This window comes from Leptonychotes weddellii, chromosome 4, assembly GCF_054177405.1.
Source record: "Leptonychotes weddellii isolate Sample4059 chromosome 4, ASM5417740v2, whole genome shotgun sequence".
Taxonomy (NCBI): domain Eukaryota; kingdom Metazoa; phylum Chordata; class Mammalia; order Carnivora; family Phocidae; genus Leptonychotes; species Leptonychotes weddellii.
Window position 1 is genome coordinate 92189283 of NC_138372.1, and position 7322 is coordinate 92196604.

The following is a 7322-nucleotide window of genomic DNA, read 5'->3' on the forward strand; positions in this document are numbered from 1 at the left end:
CTCAACATCTATGGGTCTAGAGTAGGTTTGGAATGTTTTCTTCACTTTAGGGGTCTACCCCCCCCCAACATTCTAAGGAACAGCAGCAGGATTTATAACAAGGGCTCAAGCTGGCCCAGGAAGTGCTCCAAGCAGAGCCTGCCGTCCCTGCTGGGGAGGGTTATTGTCTACCGGAAGGGCCCAGGCCTTAAGCCTGCCTTTCTCCTTTCCCTCCCACTAGGCCAAAGCTGTGGCCTGTGGCTGGCCACTCACCTGGAGCGCCTCCGGTTGCTGAAGGGCTGGATGGAGACTCCGAGACAACCTGATGGATCATCTCATAAACAGAGCCCGCAGGAAGGAAAAGAAAATTATGCCAGCAGAATGCACTTATGAGAAATAGATATGTGCGGTGCAGGGAGAAATGCTTTGATATTAAAATTTTTGTAACTTAAAAAGGCATGAAAAATGATACCGACCACTAACTAATCAACATTCCTTTGCGAATGCAGCTTCAGTTCCTAACCAAAAACACATCCCTGCTATTGTCTTGTCTGGATCCAGATGCAAACATGATTAATTAAGTTTCGGGCGAGGAGTGGGAGGGGGATGGTTGGGATGGATGGCTTGCTGAGGATCATTTTTATGCACAGGCCCTGGGAGAATCCCCAAGGCTGGGGGCCTTACCCCACAAGGCAGGGCTTGCCTCCCTTGTGCTGATGGCCACGGGGTGCGGTGAGAAGGGGGTACCCAGACCTGCAGGGTCTCCTTAGAGCCCGAAAAGCTCTGCAGGCAGTAAGGAGGTGGTCCGATCCATGGCCACTGCCCAGCACAGCAGGGCAGAGAAGCAAAACCACAGGAGATGTCCCGTGGGGTGACCTGGGCTGCACTTCGCACACTGCTGCCAAGTAGTTTGGGATGGTGAGCAAGCTGCCGTGGCATCTGCATTTGTGAAATGAAGAGCCCGATTAAACTTGCCTTAAAGTCTCTTACTTCTCTGGCTTTGTATCTGGTGCCTGAGGACCCGCACTCATAGCAGGTGTTTCTCAGTTGGTCACCTTTAGGCAAAAAAGAAAGCCTGCTGGTAGGGGGCGGGGAAGTGTCTTCGGTGGGTGTCCCTGGTGCGGACGGCCAGACTGCAGACTCTGGCTGCTTGGCAGAGGCCGGCAGACTTGCTTTCTGATCACTGCTCTACCACACAGAGCCTAGGGACAGTGAGTGAGACACCTGAGTGCCCTGCATCTCAGCATCCCCATTAGAAAACAGACACACCAGGCCCAACTTTACCCAGGTGTCTCATGAAGCTGAGTGGTGCTAGTTGGTCCGAGGGGACAGTGACATGGTGCATAGTCTCGCCTTCTCCAGGAGCCTGCTCTCCAGTGGGAGCTATAGGTCGATGTGCACTGTAATTGAGTGACAAATGAGGCTAGATCTAGAATGAGACTGTCTACATCCAGACAATCTCCCCCAGCATCTTAACTATTAGGCAAATTATAAACCTCCTTTGGCCCACATTGATGTCCTCTATAAAAGTGGGAATAATAATCCTAGAACATATCTCCTAGAATTATCATGATTATTAAGAGAGTTAAAACATGTAAAATGCTTACAATCATAACTGTCATATTCAGCAAGTGCTAAATATTATTGAGGGCCCCTCTAGGGCTTTGGGAACCCACGAAATGTCCCTTTAGTATGCACTCTGTTGTGTCTTCTCTCAAGGGAGAGTAAGTGGGGCTGCCCCAACCTTCAGCTTCACGGACCAGGCACCTTCATTCACTCATTGGACGGATAGCACAGAGCACACGAGATGTATCAGGCCCTCGGCGAGGCTTTGGGGAGGTGACATTCCATGGAGCTCCCAGCTTGGCTGAGTCCTGGGGTGACCAGCAAAGTACACAGTGGGTGCATTCCCTGCATAGTGAGCAAGAGCTTGTGAATGGGGGGACACAGTTTCATAAGGGCCTGCTGGCCCTCAAGGTGGTGCTGATGGCCAAGTGTAACACCAAAAACTTCTCATCAGACTTTAAGGCTCGAGAGTGGAGATTGGAGCCAGAGCCAAGGCTAGGGTTTAGTGAGCTATTATATTGGGAGTTCTGTTGCCTCCTTCCAAGGCCAACTGATTCCACTAGTATTCACCCCTTCTTGATGTTAGCTGGGAATGATCGATTTTTTTTAGATTACTAGCCACGCCCTGTCAAACATTAGAGCGATGAATTGCCCAATTCAAGTTCTGTAATTCTTCTCAATTACAGGGGAGAGAAGATGGCTTTCACATGTGTGTGATTTTGTCCCTGGGAGCATCTCCGAAATATGCAGCAGTCTCTTACCTCGCTGAGAAGTCACTCTCAAAATATCATCTCTAATGTCTTCAGGTTTTCAAATGGGAGTTTGTTATTCCCATTTCCCAGATGGAGTAACTGAGAACAGAGTCAGGAGAGAGTTGCTTAGGGACCCAGAAGCACAGGAGTTGGTGGCAGGGCTGAGGATGAATTCTTATTTCCTGCCTCACAATCCCTTGTAACCCAGGAATGACCTTTCTGGGCAACGTTAGAAATGCGAGCAAATGAAATGGAGAAGTTAGATTGCAGTCCCCTGGACCACATTCAGGAGACTAAAATGAGTGTCCTGCTCCTATGAAATGCCTTCTAAAAATGATCTGCTGTTCTGAATGTAAGTTGAAATGAAGTAGGTCTTCTGTGGAGGCTCCAAGGGAATCCCAGCCCATGGACAATGACTCTCAGTTGATGTCAACAAAGGTTGAGTCCCTGCAATGTGCAGGGATGGAAGTTTTATGAAAGAACCAAGATGAGAAGAAATTTCACTTGGAGGACGAGCATGAGGATGGCTACAGAGATAACATTTCGGCCCCCAGCCTGTGTTTGAACCAGCCCTGCAGGTGTGTCCCACGCTCCAGCTGACCTCTCAGGAAGCCTGAGGGCTGAGTGCCACCTGCAGCAGAGGCCAGAGCCTCCAATCCTCATTCTAGAGCTGCTCCTACTCCTTTCCAATTTCAAATGGCTCCCCATTTCAGTCTGCTTCTCCTGCCCTGGGACCTGGCTTTGGTGTTTGTGGTGTGGTTTCCCTGCTTTTTTTCTCAAGGCTTTGGGTATGTACTCAACTCCCAACACACGCATGCTCCCTCCCTCTCTCTCTTTCTCTCCCTCTCTCTCTCTGTCAGGAATCTGTGTCTTCATTTCCCTCTTTCATGACCATGCCCCAGCACTGAGGCCCTTGCCTGGGTGCCCAGACCCGGGGCCTGAGGCATGTATGGGGCATGTATGGGGCAGGAGAGGGACTCCCAAGCAGAGTCCCGATATGAGGGTGATTCCTTTCTGGATTCAAGAGGCTTTGTAGAAGTGGCCCAAGGCCTCAGGCTGACCACTTGATTATCTCCCTGACTCAAGGTCTCACTAGTCCTTGAGCATCCCTGAGCTCCCTTGTGCTCCCCTGGGGGTGGTTGTGCTCCCACCATGTCCAGGTCTGTGTCTGCACAGGCTCAGAGCCTCCCAGCCCCTGGGAGAGCCCTGTTCCCTCTCACCAACCACCGCCTGAGGTATAGATGCTTGGCTTCTCTGGAGCTACATTGTGGGGGTGGTAAATCAGCAATACCTTCCACACGTGGGTGTACTGAGAATCAAGCCATGTGCTAAGGATTTTCCCACACTCTCTTTAATAGTCACACAAAGCCTGTGTGCTAGGCACATTTCCTACTTTATGAATGAGAAAACTGGGTGGCTCAGTGAGGTTATGAAAAAACACAACTCATGCAACTACTAAGTGATGGAATGACAAACTGAAAGACTAGTATGAAAACCCAGATGGGTCTGATCTAGAAGTTACATATCATTCAAAAACAAGAATGATATTGTTGTTGTTTTCAAAGAATTTGTGATTTACCAGAGAGGATGAGAGAACTGGTTGGGTTTCTCAAAAAAGAAAAGAAAACAAAAAGAGAAATACCTCTTTACCATATGCATACTAGAAAATTCAGAAGCTTGCTCACATTCTTTCTATAAATGACTGCATTGGTTGAAGGTGGATTTAAGAGTGTAAAGTTGTGGTAAGTATTTGATGGATTTTAGTTCCATGGTGGAGGAAGTGAAAATGTGTACAGATAGGGATAAATGTTTGTTTGCCTTTCCAGTGTAGCAGACAGAAAACTCTATAAACAGACTTTGCCTAGGGCAGATGGGAAGGAACCAACCATGGAGAAATAGAGGATTTATAAGGGTATTTGTATTAGTCAGTTCAGGCCGCTATAACAAGATACCACAGATGGGGTGGCTTAAACCACAGAAATTTATTTTCTCACAGTTCTAGAGTTTGAAAGTCTGAGATTGAGGTGCCAGCCTGCTGTTTCTGATGAGATCTCTTCCTGACTTGTAGATGGCTGCTTTCTCATTGTATCCTCACAAGGCATAAAGAGAGTAGAGAGAGAGAGATTCCCACCCTCATGACCTCATCTACACCTAATTGTCTCCCAAAGGCCCCATCTCCAAATACCATTGCACTGAGGGTTAGGGATTCAACATATGAATTTTGGCAGGATGCAGTTAAGTCCATAGCAAGTATATAAAATTATTTTGTCAAACATCAGACCACAGCTAAGTTTCTCCAAGTTTGTCTAAGGGTCTGCTATTTACTATTGGAATCTTATTTGATATAGCTTTGAACCCCAGAAAGTCACAGGACTATTCTCCTTGTGAATTACCTGTTTATGTTGGTGTCATTACCAGCCATTGTTTCAGCAGGATCACTTGAGTAATCTTGTCAGGATGTCTGGGAGGATAGTTAACTTTTCTCTTCCCACTTCATTTGCATGACCTTCAATAATAGAATAATTTAACTGGGTGGAAGATTTGGGGAAACTGTAGTTGAGATTTTAATGGGCTTTACAGATACTAAACCACTTTCAGAGACCTTACCTGACAATTTTTCTAACAACCTTGAGAGGGAAGTATTAGGATCCTTGTCTCTTTTGAAATGAGAAACCTTGGTACAAGGGGATTAAGTGCTCAAGGTCCCCTAATAATGAAGAGGCAGTGTCTGGCCTCCACCCAGGTCTATCCATTCCATCTCCACTCCATCTCAGGTCAAGGCCAATGCTCATCTCCTTAAACCACAGTAGCCTTTTGGAGCAAACAAAACTCTTCGGGACTCCTCTTACTGGACAGCATGCTCCCTACTGGAATAAACACCAACCAGATATATAGGCAGCAATAGGAGACTGAGTATAGGATGACATGTATGGTAGCAATGGACATGTTCCCTCAAGCATATCCTCACATACATCATTCGTTTGTACCCTCAATAGCTTCCGTAATCCAAGCACTGCAGAAACAGGGAGCAAAGACACCAAACTCCTTAGCTTCAGAAAGAATTATCCGGGCATAAGACAGAAAAAATGTGAAAGAAGCTGTGAGCAGGCAGCACCCATTTTTCCTGCCTTCCCTCCATTTCTGTCCTCCTCCACTTCTAAGTCAACAGAGGAAACCCTCTAAGCTGAGTAGAGAGAGGAGAAATGAAGAGGAAATCAGAGGGTTAGGTGCAGCATAGAAGTTGTGCATCCTCCTAATCTGTCAAATCACAGGTGTGGGTGTGTCTGTAGGGGCACACAAAGGAACCTTTTTAAATTGGGGATCTGAGAATGGAGAAGAACTGTGCCTTGCTACCTACATGAAGTCCAGAGAGATTGCAAGCATAATCCATTGTTATGTATCAACAGTGGGGTAGCCAAATGCAATGGAGACAGACACTACCCTGAGTTTTCTATATCCCTAAAGGGGTACAGATGGCCATCTGAAAATACCCAAGGCTCCTGAGTGAAACACAAAAGATATCTTGGAGAGAGCAAGCCTTTGGGGACTTGGGACCAGCACAAGGGAACACCACATCAGAAGCATGCAGCCCATGCACAGGACCTCTGAAATTCTGGAAGGATGGAGCTGTATCTTAGAGGATTGCTGGTGTGTGGAAGAGTGTCTTGGGTGGATACAGGACAGGGCACATCTGAAGCAGCGGGTCATTAGAGCCCCAAGGCAAGCCACGGCTGAGAAAACATAGGTACCCAGCCTGCAACACCACATCGGCAGGTGTGATAGCAGCCAGTCAGTGGTTGGACAGCCCTCTCCCTACTGGAACAAAGACCAGCCAGGGATAAGAAGAAAGAGGGAGAAGGAAATCTTGCTGTGATTTGCTTATAACCCATAGTGCCTGGGAGATCACTGAATTTAACTGGGTTTACCCAAAAATAATTACATTAACTTTTCTGTATCTATTTGAATGAGGACTCAAGATAGAAAGTAAGGCTTGAAACAGGAAAAATAAAGAAAGGTACTTTTTTTGCCCACCTGAGTCTATGTTTTGTGACATGAATAGGCATTACATTAGCTTTTGTTTATGGTTATTGAGAGTTAATATTATAGGAAGTACTTTATACACATCATCTCATTTAATCATAACAACTGCGATGTTTGGGATTGGAGGGAAGAGTTTATTCAGGATAACATTTGTACCTTTGAATTTTAAACTCTGTGACTATATTGTTACCTAGGTAACAATAAATAAAATTAAATAATAAAACTGAAGTTCATGATTTTTATGACACATTATTCTAATCTCCATGTCCTCCCTGCACAAAAGCACACTGATGTTCACAAATCATTGAATTCCTTTCTCACCTCTTCTTTATAATTGTCCATAAAGCACTGACTTCTGAGACCCAGACTCTAGCTGGGCAACAGAGCAATCCTTTCCTTTAACACTGATGAGCAGGCAGTGTGGGCTGGGATGGCCTCCTGCCCTCATGAGCAAACCAGACCAGTAAACTTTCGAGATGCAGACCCCTTCAAATGTCTAACGGACCTGAAGTTCTTTCTTTGGTGATTAAAAATATTGCACATTAACATTTGGGACCCCAGGCTTTGGACAGGGTGGGGCATGGAGGAGGTACACTGGAAGACCACATGCACTGGGGAAGGGAGGGCAGAAGAATATCCTTTCCTATCAAATCTCTGTTCTCCTCTAGACATATAGCCAGCCATCACCACTGGTTTCCTGTCAGGCTGCTCATGGTCTTGTAGGAAGAACAGATTCATTTGAACAAGGAACAGGAAATAAAATGGATGCCTTGTTTGAATGAAATCTTGGGGGTTAGATTTTTCATCACATACCTGACTGTGGGATGTCAGGAGAATTATTCTAAAACTCATTCTAGGAAGGGGAGGAAACACAATGATACTTCTAATTCCTTTCACCCATAACACTGACCATTTTCCAAATAGGAATCATGACACTTTCGTCAATATCTGTAACTATAAACTTTGGAAAATTAGGAAGAACAT

General features: G+C 46.0%; 1 protein-coding gene across 1 annotated transcript in view; it reads left to right on the plus strand.

Moving 5' to 3' along the window:
• The window catches only part of LOC145720874 (uncharacterized), a 35402-nt gene extending 29074 nt beyond the window's left edge, over positions 1–6328 (plus strand). The window contains exon 3 of the transcript XR_014144124.1: positions 2232–6328. The gene's annotated coding sequence lies outside the window, so the exon portion shown is untranslated. The remainder of the gene's footprint in view (positions 1–2231) is intronic.
• The last annotated feature ends 994 nt before the right edge of the window (positions 6329–7322 follow it).